Consider the following 20,409-nt stretch of genomic DNA (forward strand, 5'->3'; position numbering starts at 1 on the left):
GCAAATCTGGAAAACTCACCAGTGGCCACAGGACTGGAAAAGGTCAGTTTCCATTCCAATCCCAAAGAAAGGCAATGCCAAAGAATGCTCAAACTACCACACAACTGCACTCATCTCATACACTAGTAAAGTAATGCTCAAAATTCTCCAGGCCAGGCTTCAGCAGTACGTGAACTGTGAACTTACAGATGTTCAAGCTGGTTTTAGAAAAGGCAGAGGAACCAGAGATCAAATTGCCAACATCCGCTGCATTATCAAAAAAACAAGAGAGTTCCAGAAAAACATCTATTTCTGCTTTATTGACTTTGCCAAAGCCTTTGACTGTGTGGATCATAATAAACTGCGGAAAATTCTTCAAGAGATGGGTATACCAGGCCACGTGACCTGCCTCTTGAGAAACCTATGTGCAGGTCAGGAAGCAAGAGTTAGAACTGGACATGGAACAACAAACTAGTTCCAAATAGGAAAAGGAGTATGTCAAGGCTGTATATTGTCACCCTGCTTATTTAACTTCTATGCAGAGTACATCATGAGAAACACTGGGCTGGAAGAAGCACAGGATGGAATCAAGATGCCAGGAGAAATATCAATCACCTCAGATATGCAGATGACACCACCCTTATGGCACAAAGTGAAGAGGAACAAAAAGCCTCTTGATGAAAGTGAAAGAGGAGAGTGAAAAAGTTGGTTTAAAGCTCAACATTCTGAAAATGAAGATCACGGCATCTGGTCCCATCACTTCATGCAAAATAGATGGGGAAACAGTGGAAACAGTGTCAGACTTTATTTTGGGGGGCTCCAAAATCACTGCAGATGGTGATTTCAGCCATGAAATTAAAAGACGCTTACTCCTTGGAAGAAAAGTTATGACCAACCTAGATAGCATATTCAAAAGTAGACATTACTTTACCAACAAAGTTTTGTCTAGTCAAGGCTATGGTTTTTACAGTGGTCATGTATGGATGTGAGAGTTGGACTGTGAAGAAAACTGAGTGCTGAAGAATTGATGCTTTTGAACTGTGGTGTTGGAGAAGACTCTTGAGAGTCCCTTGGACTGCAAGGAAATCCAACCAGTCCATTCTGAAGGAGATCAGCCCTGGGTGTTCTTTGTAAAGAATGATGCTAAAGCTGAAACTCCAGTACTTTGGCTACCTCATGCGAAGGGTTGACTCATTGGAGAAGACTCTGATGCTGGGAGGGATTGGGGGCAGGAGGAGAAGGGGACAACAGAGGATGAGATGGCTGGATGGCATCACTGACTCGATGGACGTGAGTCTGAGTGCACTCTGGGAGTTGGTGATGACAGGGAGGCCTGGCGTGCTGCTATTCATGGGGTTGTAAAGAGTCGGACACGACTGAGTGATTGAACTGAACTGAACAATAAAAATGATAATTTCTATCTCAACAATATCTTAATTTAATATGGATAAAAATTTTATAGAAATTTCACATAATTTCTAACCCACCTAAAAATTTTAAGTTGAACCAAATCAAGCTAGCTTTAAGTCATTTCAAAATTTGATGGCTATTGGAAAGCATTTGTTGTTGTTCAGTCTCTGAGCTGTGTCCAACTCTTTGTGACCCCATAGACTGCCACACCAGGCTCCTCTGTCCTCCACTGTCTTTGGCAGTTTGCTCAAATTCATGTCCATTGAATTGGTGATACTATCTACTGCTGCCCTCTTCTTCTTTTGCCTTCAATCTTTCCTAGCATCAGGGTCTTTTCCAATGAGTTGGCTCTTTGCATCAGGTGGCCAAAGTATTGGAGTTTCATCTTCAGCATCAATCCTTACAATGAATCCTCCGGGTAGATTTCCTTCAGGATTGACTGGTTTGATCTCTTTGCAGTCCAAGGGACTCTTAAGGGTCTTCTCCAGCACCACAATTTTAAAGTATCAGTTCTTTAGTGTTCAGCCTTCTTTATGATCCAGCTCTCACATCCATACATGACTACTGGATAAACCATTGCTTGACAAGAGGGACCTTTGTCAGCAAAATGGTGCCTCTGCTCTTTAATACCCTGTATGTGTCATAGCTTTCCTTCCAAGGAGCAAGCATACTGACTTGTAAGCATAGTCTTCAAATCACTACATATTGTTTCAAGTGATCTTACTTTACCAGTGGGCCCATGGCAAGGGGAGGTTTAAAAGAAAATTATTCAATACACTATTTGTTGGTAAAACATTCTGATGAAAATTTCCAAAGCACTGATAAAACTGACCCTAAGAGAAACATCTGACAGCAGAAATAGACTCTCCTGGAAATCCATACAATAGAATTCCAATAGAGTGATTCAAAATTAGCTGAAATTAATATAGACAAAAGGAATGAAACCCAAAATTAAGAACTTTTGACTCATTAAAAAAAATCCAAAAAACTTGACAATGGGAAAAGGAAACAGAAACTTTAAAACAAAACTTTTAAAAGTAACTTAAGAATAGTGGATGCATTTTAAAACAAATTAGGAAAAAGAAAATTAATAAACTGGTAAGATGAAAATGGATTTGAGAGTTGGACTATAAAGAAAGCTGAGCACCAAAGAATTGATGCTTTTGAACTGTGGTGTTGGAGAGTCCCTTGAACTGCAAGGAGATCAAATCAGTCAATCCTAAAGGAAATCAGTCCTAAATATTCATTGGAAAGACTGATGCTGAAGCTGAAACTCCAATAGTTTGGCCACCTTATGCAAAGAACTGACCCATTGGAAAAGACCCTACTGCTGGGAAAGATTAAAGACAGGAGGAGAAGGGGATGACAGAGGATGAGATGGTTGGATGGCATCACCGACTTGATGGACGTGAGTTTGAGCAAGCTCTGGGAGTTGGTGATGGCCAGGGAAGCCTGGCGTGCCACAGTCCATGGGATCACAAATAGTCGGACATGACTGAGCTAGTGAACTGAACTGAAGATGAAAATATCCAGAAAAAAAATGTTATAAAAGGAAAACACAATCAAGAAGTTGAGAAAGTATAACACATTGACTGTTAAAGCCAAGCAAGCAAGGAGAGAAAAGATTGAAAAGAAGCAATATTTGAAAAAATAGTGACTGGAAATTGATCTGAACATTCATAAAGCCCTACTACATCCAAACTGGATAAATACAAAGAAAACCACATTTAGGCATATCTGGGAGCTAGCTTCCAAAATGTCCCTCCAGTGATCCCTGTGAGGATCTGATGCTTGGGGAATTAGTACAAGTGATGCTTTCTGGCTACTGTTGTGGTGAGTAATAAACCGTCCTTTGTCTCTCATGCAGAAGTCTCATGTCTTCTGCCACTATCTATGAAACTGTAGTAGGCTAATTCTTAGCTTAGAGTAACTATCATTTCTTTGTAGTGGTTTGAATAATTAAGTTCTAGTCTTAGCAAATTTGATGATTGAAATACAGTATTGTTGTCTATATTGTTCATTTGTTTTTAAAAGAAAATTGAAATGGTCATTTCACTTTATATGGGAAACTAATTTTTTTTTTTTGTAGTGTCTTGACCATTTGGTTTATGGATGATGGACCAGAAAATAGAACCAAAGATAACCACTTTTTGGTTACCTCCATAGGTTTTTTTTTTTTTTTTTTGGTCAGTGACAATCAATTATTCCAGATGGGGAACTGGCCAAAGCCATTTAAAAATTTTTTATTAAATGTTTCTTAGGCAAAGCCATTTCCCTCCTCTTTAGTTCTTGTTCTCAAAGATTAACTTCTTCCTTTCTCTATCCTCCCAAAGAAGCTCCTTCTTTGTCAAGCAAGTTTTAGTGACACTTGCTTAGACGTTTTTGATACTGTCCTTAAGTCTGTGCAGATCTTATATTCCCTTGGTATTCTGGATTATTATTAATTTTTCAGTAATTAGGGTCTGAACTTAGGATTCTTCATCAAAGATTTTGTTCACATCCAAGACCAGAGCCAGTTTTAGTCTCCTTCCTTGTCCCCAGGTGCTGAGTTAGCCATATTCACCCCTTAGCTTTCAAATACATAATTTTAGTCTATTTAATTTTCAGTTAATTCATATTGCTCTGAAGTAAAAATTATTAGAAACAAAACACTGTTACCAGTGAGAAGGTAAGGTTTTAAGTGGGATTCTGCAAATAGAGTATACTAATACTTTAACCATGTTAAGGAAAAAGAAACAATTTCTCTCCAAGTGATAAAATGTTGTGATAAAACTAGCCCAAGATTCCAGAGCCCAGGGCAACTGTGCCTTGTCTAAACTGAGGAGATGCTGACTGAACTCCTGCAGGACCCATCATTTGCCCTTTCTCGATTTCCCTCTAAATTCTACATGGTGCTACTCTTCTCCAAGCGATTCCTAGCATTCTGTTCTTTTCCCGATTTTCTGCCGCAGCAAGTGTAGACATTGTGTTGCCATCCAGGTATGGAAGCCAGGACCATATAACTTCCTCAGCTGAGTTCACATCCATTTAACTTATATTTTTCTCCCAGGAAAGGATCACCAGCCTCTTCTGTGAATCAGTTACTTTTACATATAATTTTGATTTCCAAAGAAATTATGTGACAGAAGTAACATAAGATAGTTGTGGCTTAAAACATAGGCATTATTAAAACCCACTCTCACAAACTGAGCAAAGCATTCAAGCAATTGTTTTTCTCATTGCGACAGATCACATTCCTTATGAATGCCCCCTCTGTGACTATTTACCTTTGGATGCCAGGAATGACCCAGGCACATGTCTGTTTCTACTTCTGCCTTATTACTGCATTCTCATTAACATCAGTATAACCTGTCTCTCCTTTGATCCATTTTTAGTCGCTTAAAAATTCTTATCCAGAAGTCCTGGGTTCTAGCATCAGCTCTACTTACAATATGTAGCCACTCCCAGGGAAGAGAATGACACTTTCAACTTTGAGAGTGACAATCTACTTTGCCTCCCATAAGATTTCAAGTATAATTTAAGCCCCCAACAATTCTCCGTGATATCTGGCTTTATGATTCTTCTTTTTCTCCTGCTATCGTATATATACACACACAAAAGATGGGTAGGGATATAAACTGTGGTCATCAAATCACTGTTGACATGTGTGGGAGTGCTTATGAAGGAGCTCCTCAAATGCAAGCTACAGAAAGTAGGAATCAACTGCAGTGAGAAATGTAGGTACCTGGAATTCAGACTGCGTCCAATTCATAGAATGGACCAATAAGTGGCAAGGTTATCCGCTTGGTGACAAAAACACTCGCGACTCTGGCGGGACTCGAACCCGCAACCTTTGAATGTCTCACTGCTGTGCTAGAAGTCCAATGCGCTATCCATTGCGCCACAGAGCCCGACGGTTTTTGGCAGTTGGCTGGATCCCAAATACTGTTGGTGATTTATTTGGTTATCAGTAAATATAATTTGTGGAGATTTATTCTGTTTCAGTCACTGTGAAAGTTCAAGAAACATAAAAACAAGACAATGTAAGGGACATCAATGCCCAATATGGAGGAATTTCTGAGCCTTTCCGTGACTGCTGTCATTCGTTTTCATGAAGTAAGGAATAGTGTGTTCAAGACTCAAAAAACATCTTATTTCATCTGGTCTCTCCAAGCCCAAGCTCGGGACCGTTGGCTTTGCAAAAATGGAATATGAGGAACTTCCAGCAAAATGGCGTTGGGATATATTTTAAATCCATGGCCGGGCCCCACTACTCTCTTTCCTCTAGCTCACTTCTGGAGTTCTCTCTCTCTCGATCCGGGGGCCCTTCTTGTGTTCTTTCTGAAAAAGAAGATTTCGTTTGTTTTGTCAACGGGCTCATGGAGCAACGCGATCGCGTTGTTGCCCTCTCTCTCGAAGGAAAGGGCTACAGTTTTTTAAAGAGTCCAGGAAGCTTTGGAAAGATCTCAGGTTTTCTAACTCGGGAATTTTCTTTTGATGACTCTTTGGGTTGAGATGCAAAAGACGGCTCTTTCTTCGCTGCCGCTTTTCTGTGAGACTGTATGGTCCAGTCTCAGTGGCTCCTTCAGTCACCGTCGGTCAACACGCGTCTGTCTTGGCGGACAGAAAGGGATGCGAACAGTGGAGGTCACTGAATGCGGGAGAGGCCAAGGTTTGTTGACGAGGAGCAGGAGGATAGTTGTGACTTGAGAAATCGGAGGAGAGTTGTGGAAGGAAGAGAAGAAATCCCAGGTCATCCCTACCGAGGGAGGACAGTGCAACATGATAGAAAAAATATGACCCGCTCTTCCAAGGGGAGACTAGAACCTGAGCCAGGAGCTTGAAGATCACTCAAGCACTCTCACACACTAGTGTGTAGCAAAGAATGCGGGAAAGGAGCTTCTCCCGGCCCTCAACCTCTCAACTCCACATAATATCAGAAATGAAAATAATTTATTCTGAAAATTACAAGACAAAACGCGAACTCTGAACCGACTGTCAGCAAAAACGCAAAGCAGAAAGGACGTGTTAGACAAGAGGTGGCTTGAACTGAGTGAGAAAGTCCTTGTAGCCCTAGAGCCTAGGAGCCTGGGTATTGAGAGCCAGCAGCCCACCCTCCCCCGCCAGCCCCCCGCGCCATCCCCTCCTCGGGGCCGCGGATGCTGTCTCCGCGCTCGCTTCCTCCCAGGACCTGGCCGCGTATACCTTTCTCTTAGCGCCACGGCGGGACTTCCGGCAACCTAGAGACTAGGGAGGTGATAGGTAGATCTGACCAAGTTTCTTTGTTCCTTTTTCTCCAACCTCACGTCTTTAAGGACGTGTTGGTTCTAGTCCAAGTTTTGGGAGCTGCGGAAAAGGAGGGCCGGAGGTGAGCGGCATCCCTAGGGCAGCCTCAGAGTTGGAAATGTTAGTAGGAGAAGGACCCGGAATGAAGGCATCGAAAGCATTAGACACTAACGAGGGACTGACTTTGATGAGCGTACCCTGGGTTGCCCTTCCCCTGACCCAAAGGACTATTCGATACGTTGCCTGAGGGGGAATACCGGCTGAAAAGGAGAATCCCGGGACTGTCTCCTAGTCGGTCAGAAAAATTTCACCTCTCTGCTCTTTAGTAAAGGAGGCGAGAACGTTCCAGAGGCCCCTCTCCGAATGAGGGAAGCCCTCGGCCACTTTTGCTTTTCATAACAAAAAGCTGTAATTTTAAAAAAGCATTCTAGGAACCCTCAGGATAGAAGTCTTACCGTCCAAATATTCCTCCAGAAACAAGCAGGGTATGAAGTTTTTAAACAGATTTGGCAATCTCTTAAAGAAAATGGTTAGGAATTTTCCAGATTGCCAAAGGAAAAACACATGAGAATTGTCCTGAATCTGTGAGCGATGTGAATTCGCTTTTCCTGACCACATTTCGTCCATTTGTCAAGCATGTCTTAGTTGATCTTTTCTAGATATCAGTTCAATTCAGTCGCTCAGTCGTGTCCGACTCTTTGCGACCCCATGAATCGCAGCACGCCAGGCCTCCCTGTCCACCACCAACTCCCAGAGTGCACTCAAACTCACGTCCATCGAGTCTGTGATGCCATCCAGCCATCTCATCCTCTGTCGTCCCCTTCTCCTCCTGACCCCAATCCCTCCCAGCATCAGAGTCTTCTCCAATGAGTCAACTCTTCGCATGAGGTGGCCAAAGTACTGGAGTTTCAGCTTCAGCATCATTCCTTCCAAAGAACACCCAGCGCTGAGTTCCTTCAGAATGGACTGGTTGGATCTCCTTGCAGTCCAAGGGACTCTCAAGAGTCTTCTCCAACACCACAGTTCAAAAGCATCAATTCTTTGGCGCTCAGCCTTCTTCACAGTCCAACTCTCACATCCATACATGAGTACTGGAAAAACCATAGCCTTGACTAGACGGACCTTTGTTGGCAAATTTATGTCTCTGCTTTTCAATATGCTTTCTGCTGTTGCTGCTAAGTCGCTTCAGTCGTGTCCGACTCTGTGCGACCCCTTAGATGGCAGCCCACCAGGCTGCCCCATCCCTGGGATTCTCCAGGCAAGAATACTGGAGCTTTCTAGATATAGATAAAAGTAAATTACGTGATCTTCAGTTAGATTTATCCCCGCCCCACTCCCACCCACCATAAGACTTTCTCAGTGATAGATGAATTGAATAGAACTCTATTTAAAGAATGCTTTGTTACTTCTGGTTAAATATTATGTATTAAATCCAAGCAATTAGCAACTTTTTCAAGATGCATCCTACGCATCCGCTCACACCTCTTACCTATAAACAGTTTGTTGGCCACAAAATGGGGGCCTGTCTATCTATGCATCTTAGGATCTGGTATCTACATTTAACCATTCTATCCTGAAACATTTTTGTAGAACGTCTGGAGATTCTGCTGAAGGAACAGCAAGTTACAAACATAAAAGGAGAATGGGAAACATGCAATGTTGGTTTAATTTAGAGGAAATGAGCGTTTGCATTTCCTCCCCCAAACTGAACCACATAATCCATTTTCTAGAAAGCAGTTAGGACCTCACACACTCAAAAAAAGAAAAGAAAAGAAAAGAAATTCATGGACAATCTATAGCTCTTCTTAACCCATCTGGAAAGTGAAAGGGCATTCTCTTCTATAAAATACATTCCCAAACACAGTACTTTGAGCCTAAGTTAGGAACCCACAGAGAGCGAGTGAGGGTATTCAGAGGTTTTCAACATCGTTTTTCTCTCCTTCCACCTTAGACACAAATCAGAGGGAACATTCCCTTCCCTGAAACCCGTTGAGCACAATATCATTCATCGAGGAAGCTGTAAGTTCAAGCAGAAGTGTTGGTCCCACCCACGCCTAAAAGGATTAGTTTGATTTCAACTGAGTAAATTTGGTTCGATTTCGGAGACCCCAGCACCCGGCACGAGCCCAGCTCATCTCCGAGGGAGGGAGGCCCTAGCTGATAATGACCTGAACTTTGTTGAAAACAAAGATACTTGTATAGATTTTGTTGTTCAGTCGCTCAGTTGTGTCTGACTCTTTGTGACTCCATGGAGTGCAGCACGCCAGACTTCCCTGTCCATCACCAACTCCCGGAGCTTGCTCAAACTCTTGTCCATCGAGTTGGTGATGTCATCCAACCATCTCACCCTCTGTAGTCCCCTTCTCCGGCCTCCAATCTTTCCCAGCTTCAGGGTCTTTTCCAATGAGTCAGTTCTTCGCATCAGGTGGCTAAAGTATTGGAGCTTCAGCTTCAGCATCAGCCCTTCCAGTGAATATTCAGGGTTGATTTCCTTTAGGACTGTCTTCTCCAGCACACTTATAGCAGTGCTCCTAAATGTCGGAGGCTGCTGGAGAGAGTTTGACCTCCCTCCCCAAGCTTTCCCTTGGAGTAGGAAATGGCAACCCACTCCAGTGTTCTTGCCTGGGAAATCCCATGGACACCAAAGCCTGGTGGGCTACAATCTATGGGGTCGCAAGGATTCGAACACAATTGAACGACTGGGCACACAAGCACAGCCCTAAGCTTTCATTCATCTGAGGGTTTTTGCCCAACTCACTGCATACACTTGTTTACACAAGTCTTGTCTTTATGTCTACCATATATCCTCTTTTAAAACGTGTTTCCACGCTTGTAGTCGTGGCCGAGTGGTTAAGGCGATGGACTAGAAATCCATTGGGGTTTCCCCGCGCAGGTTCGAATCCTGCCGACTACGGCAGAAATTTTAACCTATGTAGTGCTGCTGGGAAAAGCAAAGCTAGTACTGATAACATTCTCAGAAGTTTACCCACTCCATTATTCTTGCCTGGAGAATCCCATGGACGGAGAAGCCTGTTAGGCTACAGTCCATGGGGTCTCAAAGAGTCGGACTCGACTGACTGACTTCACTTTCACTTTCTAGTAATTCCCCAACCCAAACCTTATACAAGGCTCAAGGGTGTCTTCAGCTTTCCCTTCCCAAAGGGACACTTGAGTGAAATGTTAAATCACTTACACACTTTATTAAAATATTTGCCACAGAGTGAAACTGGCTTTTTGAAATTATATGAGTTTATTCGTGTAACCGCTACCATAATCAGGATACAGGAAAGTCCCATCAATCCATAAACCTCCCCATGTAATCCCTTTATAGTCATCTCCTAATTCTATACATACCAGTTGACAACCAGATGTTTTTTGCTCCCTTGTTTGACGTTTTTGAGAATGTTGTGGAAATGGAATCATACAGAATGTAACCTTTTAAGATTAGCTTCTTTCACATGAGATAGAACATGCCTTAAGATTTATGCAAGTTGTTGCATGTATTAAAATTTTGCACCTTTTTATCGATTGAATAGAATTTCATTGAGTGGCTGTACCATAGTTTATTTCTTCTTCCATCCATTGAACCTGATTGTTCAAGGTTGTTTCCAGGTTTGGGCAATTGTTGGGGGGGAAAGCTATTAACTTTAGCATATGCAAATTTTCATTTTTATTGGATAGATATTTCGATGGTTGCTTCCCCCTCCCCCATTTTCAAAATGCATTACTTTATTTTCCTCATAAGGCAACCATACCTTTTAAATCTTGAGTATAAAACAGACTCAAGATTTCTCCAGGAAGCTCTAGGGTTTCCATGAACTTTCCTGGAGCTTATGGCCTAGGTAGTTTTATTGCTTTGAAATAATAGCATGTATCTAATCATGCTGTGTTTTGTGGCCTGGTAAAATGTAAATAGAGATAATTTCATGTGTGTTTGGAAAAAGTTTGAATCAGGAAGCTGGTATGTGCACTGTTCTCTGTATATGTATGTTATATGACTTGCACTACTTTATTTTATGGGTTTTTTTTTTTTATGTGTCTTAGCTTTTCAGAGAGGTATATTGTATAAAAATATACCACTAAAAATCCCACCATGGTTGTGATTTTTATCTTTCTCTTGGTACTTCCATCAATTCCTGGAATTTCCCTCCATTTCTTAAATTTCCAGAAGCTAGACATTCTGGATAAAGCAATGATCTATGTAAGAATTATGACTTGGAGACTCCAGGTGCTACCAGGAATTGAACAATTCCAACAATAAAAGCCTAGAAAAAAATCTATTTAATTTATACAAACTTTAGCCATTGAGACTTAAGAGAAATGCTGCTACTTAGAGATACTTCTATACATTTCCTTCCTCAAAAGAAGCAAGGAAAATGCAATTTAAATATAACTTATCTCATGGGAAACTCTGGGTAAAAATTAAGAATAAGCTGCAGTGCAGATTCTGATCATCTTGTGCTTCAAAATGAGTCTGGGTCTACCCACTGGTTCTGATCAGAAGTGTAACTTCTGGCCTCCTCAAACCCAGGAGGAACCCAAACCCCATAACCACTCTGAGAGAAGAGAGAAACTCAGAACTGGTTTGACTAGAATCTCACCTTCAGGCGTGGGTGCAACTTTGCCTCTTAACTTACAGCATTGGGGTTAATGAATCATGGAGCTTGAATTTTAAAAAGATGTTGAGAGAAGTGGGCTCTCTTTGCAATTTTTTCCATCACAGTTAGCAGGAGAGCCCCATTCAGCTGCCTCCAGACGCACGGGCAAGCACACCATCCTGCAAGGACCTCTGTGAGCAAGAAATGAAGGGCAATACTTGGTGACCTTCTCGCTGCTATCGGAGGCCTGGCACTGAACTATCAGAATAGTCCTGAGCGCGGACCTGTGTTTTTCCCAGGTAGTCACAGCACCGCCTCATTTAAGGGAACAGGTCTCTTTCCATTAAATCGAAAGTCATTCATTTGTAGAATAATGCCTACTTACATCCACGGGGACGGTGGGTGACGGGAAGCCGCCAGCATCCCCGGAATTCCACCCTCACAAATTCCAAGGCTCATCTCGGCTAAAATTCTGTTGAAATCTCGACAGAAATTTGCTACTGGGCTGCCTCGGTGAACTTAGCCGAACGGAGGTAAGAGACTAGGAGAGTTGAAAGGGGCTCTAGAGATTGCGTGCGAGACGCCGAGGGATCCACCGACCCCGCCCCAGAAACCTAGTCTTTAAGGAAGCGTGCTGGCTTAAAAAAAAAAAAAAAGTTGTCCGCAGAATAGTAGTAAGAAAAATCTTTAGTACAATTTGGCAGTCTTCACTGGACATTTTTCTCTTGATGAAGTAGAGTATGATGAGTCTTTGATCTTGAAATATTGAATCTCTGATTTGCTCCTCACCAATCCCTACACTTGACAAAATTCAGACTTTTGTTTCAAGTGTACCTTTTCCACTTTCTCGGAAACATAACTTCTTTTGCAAGGTTTCTTCCGTGAATGTGCCAGAAATCAACACATTAAAGCTTGCTTTCCTAAAGGCAATGGACCTGATAACTAAATAATCTATGTGGAGAAACGTATTGATTTATGGCCAAAACTGCGCAGAGGTACAGATAAACTATAAAATCTCAAAGGATCTGTTTTCCTGTCTATATGAAGACTAAAAATACCTCGACGAGTTTTAAAGTATTACATCATACAATGAATATAACACGTTCAATCCAGTGCTGATGATACAAGAAATGTTCAAAATATTCATTCTGTGTTGTTGGTGTTTTTTGGGTTTTTTTTAAGAAGAAAGCAAGGACTAGAACCACCAAGTTTCTGAGTTAATGGCGGGGGCGGGAGCGGACACTCTTTGGGGTCTTGTATTTGGCCAAAAAATAAATAAATAAATAAAGGAGAAAAAATGAATTAAACCCCTTAGGATTTTTTTTTCAAGTGTCGTGAGTGGACGTAGACTAAGTATTTTGATAGTTTAAATTAAATGGTTTCAGTAGAGTTACTGTGACACGTCACTGACAGTTATGGCAGGCTGCGTTCCGTGCGTGGTTCCATGGTGTAATGGTTAGCACTCTGGACTCTGAATCCAGCGATCCGAGTTCAAGTCTCGGTGGAACCTGCCAACATTTTGTCTCTTTATTTTCCCCTGGAAAATATTGTCTACCTATTGACAAAATCAATTTGGCCTATTTTACTTCTTGTAAGTCCAAACACATCAGCATTTGGGTGAGGAGGCAGAAGAGAAATCCCATTCTGGTTTAATGGAGTTAATTTTATAAGAAAGAAAAGGAGTATCAGAATTAAGTTAAGTACAAGTGCAAGACGACAAAAACGTTGCACTCCGCTTCGACTAGAAAATAAAAAACTAACAAAAAGCAATAACGATTCTTTTAATAAAGTTTACTTTCAGTGCACACTAAAAGAATATTTGAAATTGTTCAATATTTCAACAGTGGGAAATAAATTAATCTAATAGTATTGGAGAATATATAAACAGCAAATTTCTTTTCTGCCCATGATCTCTACCTGCACAATTTCTGACTCCTTCCACCCTTCCACAGGGCCACTGAACCTAGTGTGTGTGTATATATATATAAACAGAGAGAGAAAAACTAAAGGTGGAAAATCTTAAAGTAGGTGACTTTAAGTAAACAAGCGCACAATAGTCATTATTACATTTTAAAAATATCTACAGATTTAACCTATTTCAGCTTAAAATGGGTGGGGAATCCATAATGACATTTTCATTGCCATATTCATCTGTGCATTGGGCTACACACATAACACCAAACATCTCCTTTTATCAGATAAAATGAGTGACTACTGCTATTTCCTTACTAATTACATTCTTGGTGTAAGTTTTCCTCCCCCCCCCCCACCCCACCCCAACTTGTTCTTTTACTGTTTTGCAATGGATTCTGGATTTTTTTTTTTAATATAGTATTTGTCTTGGATGAAGTTTGAGTTGTTTTGCTTTGTTTTCTTGGATTAGACATTTGCAGCCATTTCACATGAACTAGAGACTGGGAAGATTCCACCCCCACCCCTACATAGTCTTATTATGATACCAGGTTGTGTGGGAGATTTTAAAGCAATTTTTTTTCTTACAACTAATGCATATGAAGATTCTGCTCCCATATACTGATCTTATTATATAGTATCTGCTGCTTCTCAACATTAGCCCTTTGTGTAAAGCACTCATTCAAACATTCATGTCTAGGTTCTCCTTCATAATGAGTTCTACGAAGTTTCTGCTTCGACGTGTAAACACACTCCTTTGTTCAAAACCAGAGTGCTGATTTTCTCTCTCACAGTGTGCCACTAACTTTAAGACACTGTACATCTATATTAATTTGTTTTTTTTTCTTTTTTTGCAAATGCTGTACAGAGAAAACACTATTTATGGTCTCATTATATTCCTTTGACCACAGAATGTGGAATCTACTCTTCATACTCCATTATCCATATAAACAGATCATTTTTACTTTGCTCAAAATTTTAGTTTGCTCTATTCTTTATTTATAGATACATATTCCCAGATGAAAATGCAAAAGATGTCTACTCTACAACTGTAAAGCTCTGTTTTTATTGCATACTTTGTTGCCATCACACAGTATATATACCACATGCAAATATAAATATTATGGGACTCATGCTTATAGTGCATCTTGCTTTACATGAACCCCAGCATTCCTTGAGTTGACCATAGTGACGAGTCAACAGTAGTTGATGAGTATATCATGATGCTTTTAACAGCAAGACGGAATGCAGTATGGCTGCGACGTCGTCTGAGTCGGTGTTAACTATGTAGAAAATCGTAGTCGGCAGGATTCGAACCTGCGCGGGGAAACCCCAATGGATTTCAAGTCCATCGCCTTAACCACTCGGCCACGACTACTGACTTACTGCTACTTTTGCGGGCCAAAGTGAAAACTAGTTAGTGGCAAGTTCTGCAACAGTTGTTTGACAACAAAAAGTTTCTTAGCCCTGTCCGGATCTCTCCCTCGTGTATGAAAGAGAGCAAATCAAGAAGCAGCTGGTAATGTAATTCACTAAAAAGCTCCTAGACAAAGGACTGGATCTTCCTGGATGCTGGAGCTTGTCCAGCGCGGACACACACGATCACTCCTAGTTCTCGGGAACCCGCAGAAGGGGAGCTTTGTGTTTAGAGTGAGTTCCAAACAACCTCCAGTCGCAAATACCAATGGAAGAAGGAACTCGAATAAAGGGAAAATGCGAGAATTGGAGGTGCGGGGTGGGGGTGGTCATCTGTGTTTACTTTCAGGTTGAAAATCTAAATCAGGAATCTCTTCCATGGCGTCAAACTGACGTGTGCTTCCAAAAGAACGATTAAAATCAGACTACCGCGACAATTCAGAGTGAGGAGTTGGGGGGTGGGGTGGGGGAACTGAGCAATTTCTGTCCTAACTAGAAAAGACAACGTTTGGGATTTCTTCCTTTGAAGGTCACTTGTGTCATCCTAGTGAAGGCCGCCAGACAATTCCCAAGCTACCTAAGCCTTCAGCCTCTGGAGCCTGGGGAAAAGGGAGGCACTCAGTACAGGTTCCCCAAGGATCCGAATTCTGCCGGAGGACATTCTTGGTCCCTCCCAATGCAGAACAACGCAAAAATATATGAAAACACGTAAATGTTAGGGAAAAAAATCCAGCTAAATTAATAAAGTTGATTCTTGAGTCAGAGACTATCTGGTTTATGAGAATGTGATAATGAAGGGGAGACTTGGTTCTGATTCCTTTTCATGGAAATGTTGTTCAGTAGCCCAGTCGTATCCAATTCTTTGCCACCCCATGGACTGCAGCACACCAGGCTTCCCTGTCCTTTACCATCTCGTGGAGCTTGCTCAAACTCATGTCCATTGAGTCGGTGATGCCATCCAACCAGCTCATGCTCTGTTGTCCCCTTCTCCTCCTGCCTTTACTCTTTCCCAGCATCACGGTCTTTTCTAATGAATCTGCTCTTTGCATCAGGTGGCCACAGTACTGGAGCTTCAGCTTCAGCATCAGTCCTTCTAATGAATATTCAAGATTGATTTCCTTTAGGGTTGACTGGTTTGATCTTGCAGTCCAAGGGAATCCCTCCAAAACCAAGGACTTTATCTCTGAGTTCTAGGAATGGAAGTGTTTCGCTGGAGCATAAACTAGTAGAGAGAATCTCAACTATGAAAAGAACATGACCACCATGATTGAGGTGGAATATACCTCGCTGGGAGTTAAAATAAATCATCTCTTTAGGATAATAAGAATTATACTCCCCTCACCATATTCTTGCAAATGTTATTTGGTCTTGCTACCAAGGCACTTGCTATATACATCCATTTAGGCTCATATAGGGTTTATAACCTTTGACACAGTAAATTTATTTTGAAGTTTATTGTCCTTGAATGGTCTAATCAAAGTATTGCCCCCAACCAGCAAAGTGTGCACCACTTGGGAACTTGTGAGAAATGCAAATTCTTGGGCTTGGATTCAAATCTACAGAATTAAAAACTTTCTAGGAGTGGGGTGGTGGAGAAGGCAATGGCACCCCACTCCAATACTCTTGCCTGGAAAATCCCATGGGTGGAGGAGCCTGGTAGGCTGCCGTCCATGGGGTCGAGAAGAGTAGGACACGACTGAGAGACTTCACTTTCACTTTTCACTTTCATGCATTGAAGAAGGAAATGGCAACCCGCTCCAGTGTTCTTTCCTGGAGAATCCCAGGGATGGGGGAGCCTGGTGGGCTGCCGTCTATGGGGTCTCACAGAGTCGGACATGACTGAAGTGACTTAGCAGCAGCAGCAGCAGCAGGAGTGGGGTGGGCAGGTGTGAAGAGATGCAGCAATCTGCTTTAATAAAAAGCCCTCTAGGTGGTTCTGATGAGTGTATGTATCTCATGGATCCCCATCAGAAGCTGACAGCAGGAAGCTGGTCTCTCAGAATGTCTTCTATTTAGGCTCCTTCTATCAGACTATCAGAATAAGGGGTCCTTCCAGACTGAGGAGGAAGTGTTACTTGCCAGTTTGCCACAGTAGCGAGATATTCGACTAAATGATGTCAAAGAGCAAGAAATTTTACTTAATACGAATACACTTTCTGGCAGAAAATTTCTTTGAAAAGAGCTTTATTCTGTACTGTTACTCATGTAAAGATACAGCTCAATTGCCAAGTAGTCAGCATAATTGCTGAGTAGTCGTGGCCGAGTGGTTAAGGCGATGGACTAGAAATCCATTGGGGTTTCCCCGCGCAGGTTCGAATCCTGCCGACTACGGTACCTTTCCCCAGGGAAAGGTTAATCCTACTGAGACATAGCCAGTTGGGGAAGAATGCCCGTGTCTTAAAGTGAGAAGGCTTGTTCTCCAACCTGGCTCTTTATGGCTGCTGGGGAAAGGCATGAAGCATTCGAATGGCGCCCCAAACAGCATGGGGGTCTTACTACTATTATTAGCTTTAAGAAATTCTACCATACCCCTAATGGTGTTTTCTTTTCTCCCTAGGAGAGTCAAGGCTTTGGTGATCCCTTCCCTTTTCCTGTGATGAAAACCCTGCTTACAAGGCAGACAGACTTAAGGAAAAAAACTTGAAATGAGCGTTTCCTTGGTCAAAGAACCTCACCCTTAACAGGGGTCATCTTCATCTTTGTTCACGTACAAAGGAAACTCCATGAAATCTTGGATGAAGTGAAAGTTAAAGTTAAGGTTGCCAAGTGGGAAATCCAAAATGGGTATTAATAAGCAAACCACAACACAACTAAAGAAATTAAGTAAAACCATTTCCTTTGTGATCCAACTAGATAGGGACGATGACCTTACATATGGTGGACTTGTCTTGGGGCCCAAAAGCAGTGACGTGTATAACTGTAGATGGATCTGCCAGTTGCACTTTTTTCTTACTCTTAACTTACTGAGTCCCCAGATATTCTCTGGTGGGCAGTGATCATCGAGGTGGTGGGTCATACCCGGTGCAGTGGAAATCAAAAATAATCCACGAAGGAAATTATGGAAATAAATCACCAAGTCTTGGTAATTTCTAATCCACTCCAGGCCTTGGTCATAGGGGAATCAGTGGCAGCTAAGCAGAACATTGTTGATCCCTGCATTATTGATGACAAATAAGTGAAAGTCCAGGGTCATTGATCAAAGTCAGGCTGAGTACTTAGGGTGAGATTGATTCCGGGACTTTATTCCTGAAATCAGAGGCTGCACTTGTACCATGGGGGTGCGTTTTACCTCTACATAGTCAGGAGAAAAGCACTAGACCCAAGTTACATAAAATTTGCCGAGAAAAACTGGTTGTCACTTGAGGAAGAAGGAGCACACAGCTGATGAAGAGACCCAAGCACGAGGTATTTGCTTGATCTCCTTTATGTATGTAGTAGCAGGTCAGGAAGTCCTAGGTTCAGGTGTCAAGTTCCGTCCTGGTCCCATACCTGAAACCAGATAAACGGAGCTTGAAGTTATTTTTGTTTCAATTTGGTGAGGACCATCTCCTTCAAACTCCATGTGGTCTCAATTCTGTACTTTTTCCTTCCTTTCCTGAACAGCCACTCAACTGCTCCTCCTTTCCTTCTCTCTCATTTGTTGTTGCTGCTGTTTAGTTGTTAAGCCATATTCAATTCTTTGGTGACCCCCTGGACTGTTGCCCGCCAGGCTCCTTTGTCCATGGGTTTTCCCAGGCCCACTGGAGTGGGTTGCCATTTCCTTCTCCATCTCTCTCCTTATGTCTTCCCTTTTGTCCACCAGCACTCTCATCTCCTTTCTCATTGTCTTCCATTCTTTTTTCCTCTTCCCTCTGCTCCTCTTCCCCTTCTGCTGTTACCCAGCATATCTCAACTGGACACTTTCTCCTTTGTGTTCCTTCCTCTAGGACAAGGTGGAATCATATAAATCTACCTCTGCTTCTGCCCAACAGGTGGAGATTCCCCATCATTTGAGGTCTGTTTTTCTTCCACAGTTTATCTTGACTTCATCCCATTCAAATACTGGAATGACCAGCAGTCGAAGAAATGAGTGTGGCCATGGTTATAAGTAAAGCTTCTTGGATTCAACATATATTTTTTGAGCCTCTCTAAGAGAGAGTCAAGTAAGCAGTGAGGGAGTAGACAGCTGAAGTGGAAGACAAGTTAAGACTAGATAGTGCTTGCCATTATTCTGTAGGCTTCTGAAGACAGCTGGAGCAGAGAAAATAAGATATTCCTGTCCCAGGAAGCCCAGAGGGTGAGAATGGTCATGGGATCATCTCTGGAGGCTTTTTTTTTTTTTTTTTCCTCTGGTGGCTTTTGTCTACAGTTTCTACTTTGCGAATGTTTCAGTAGGTGAAGTACTCTTGAGGAAAAAGATGACCACACATAGCAGAGGATGGTTTCGATCCATCGACCTCTGGGTTATGGGCCCAGCACGCTCCCGCTGCGCCACTCTGCTTATGTTAGGGGGAGATGCTAGGGAATATTTTTCAACCTTGATTCTTTCACATTTCCCCAACACTTCCAAGTTTAGTACTGTCACTTTCTCTGTCTTCTTTTCACCATTCTCTTTCTTCATCTGTCTCCTCTATGCTTTTCACTTTCTTTCTGGCCCTTATAGTCTGTGTCATTCTCAAAATATTAATGCCACACAATCTCTAGTTTGCAGTCCTCACAAATCTTCAACCCTTTCTTTCTTTAAGAGGGTGACAATCATTCCCTTTGGATCAGGAATTATGATAGCTAGGTAGGGAATAATGATGGCTAGAATGTCAGCTTTCCAGAATAAGAACTCAGCAAAGCCTTTTAAAACCTTTCAAGAGTCAGTTTCTCCCTCACCCAAAGCACTTTTCTCTGGATTTCCTCGTGGTCCTGCCTTTCTCCTTTTTTTCTCCTTTCCCTCCTTCCAAGCATGTACTTAGATTTATCAGGCAAAAGTGGACAATATCTCGTGTTCAGCTTAAGTTACTCCCCCCTCCTGGGTGCTACACAGATTTCTCTTGCTCTGCTGCTCTTGATTATTGGAGACTCCGAAATAAGGCTCCATTTTGGCAAATTCCCCTTCTTGCGAGGTTCAGAGCCAACTGCGACTCCTTCCCTCCACACCCCAACCTGGAGTCATCTAGCTCTTCTATTTTCAGAGGTCTAGTCATATGGCAAGTTTGTTTGAATGTGGTCTCATTGCTCAGAAACTGAGAAACTTAGGAATTAAGATAGTCCCCCAGGGACTCAACAGGTCCTGAACTGAAAACGAAAGCTCCCACCAAGGGTAGGGATAAGGCCCTTTTCTGCAATGAGGATTTTGCCTCCAACGATGGGACAAGCTTTCCCTGAGGCAGGCATGGTTTGTGGCAGCAAGAAGTCAAACCTCAGAAGGTGCTGACTGGTTTCCTCCTTGAGCTGTCCTTCATCCTTTATATATTCTCTTCTGAATTTTGCTGGAGGAGGAAATGGCAACCCACTCGGGTACTCTTGCCTGGAAAATCCTATGGACGGAGAAGCCTGGTTGGCTACAGTCGATGGGGTCGCAAAGAGTCAGACACGACTGAGCGACTTCACTCCACTTCACTTCTGAATTTTGCAGATCGCTTGCCTTGTCTACAGTATATTCTTGGAGTTTCTGCTCTTTTCCTTATTATTTGCCACAGAAACTTCAGACCTAGTGTTGGCAACCCAAGACAATGTCTCAGTGAGGAGGCAGGGGTCATCACTTCTATATCTGTATCCACTGCCAATATTCTCCTGCCAGCATTAACAGAATACAGTCTTCTCTTTCTGGAAGAGGTTCACTTGGCCTATGCACCTGTGT

At 42.3% G+C, this 20,409-nt stretch overlaps 1 protein-coding gene and 6 non-coding genes across 7 annotated transcripts in view; 4 read left to right on the forward strand and 3 right to left on the reverse strand.

Moving 5' to 3' along the window:
• Positions 1–20,409, forward strand: part of LOC138069278 (zinc finger protein 184-like) — a 1,142,341-nt gene that overhangs the window by 1,052,557 nt on the left and 69,375 nt on the right. The gene's annotated exons all lie outside the window — the stretch shown is intronic.
• TRNAR-UCU (transfer RNA arginine (anticodon UCU)) lies at positions 5,192–5,279 on the reverse strand. Its single transcript is given in 2 exon segments — positions 5,192–5,227; positions 5,243–5,279. It is a non-coding gene; the product is annotated as a tRNA-Arg (tRNA).
• TRNAS-AGA (transfer RNA serine (anticodon AGA)) lies at positions 9,487–9,568 on the forward strand. The gene has a single exon. It is a non-coding gene; the product is annotated as a tRNA-Ser (tRNA).
• On the forward strand, positions 12,691–12,762 carry TRNAQ-CUG (transfer RNA glutamine (anticodon CUG)). The gene has a single exon. It is a non-coding gene; the product is annotated as a tRNA-Gln (tRNA).
• TRNAS-UGA (transfer RNA serine (anticodon UGA)) lies at positions 14,460–14,541 on the reverse strand. The gene has a single exon. It is a non-coding gene; the product is annotated as a tRNA-Ser (tRNA).
• On the forward strand, positions 16,829–16,910 carry TRNAS-AGA (transfer RNA serine (anticodon AGA)). Its single transcript has one exon. It is a non-coding gene; the product is annotated as a tRNA-Ser (tRNA).
• On the reverse strand, positions 18,988–19,059 carry TRNAM-CAU (transfer RNA methionine (anticodon CAU)). The gene has a single exon. It is a non-coding gene; the product is annotated as a tRNA-Met (tRNA).

The sequence above is a fragment of the Capricornis sumatraensis genome, chromosome 22 (genome assembly GCF_032405125.1).
Source record: "Capricornis sumatraensis isolate serow.1 chromosome 22, serow.2, whole genome shotgun sequence".
In the NCBI taxonomy this organism is placed as follows: Eukaryota; Metazoa; Chordata; class Mammalia; order Artiodactyla; family Bovidae; genus Capricornis; species Capricornis sumatraensis.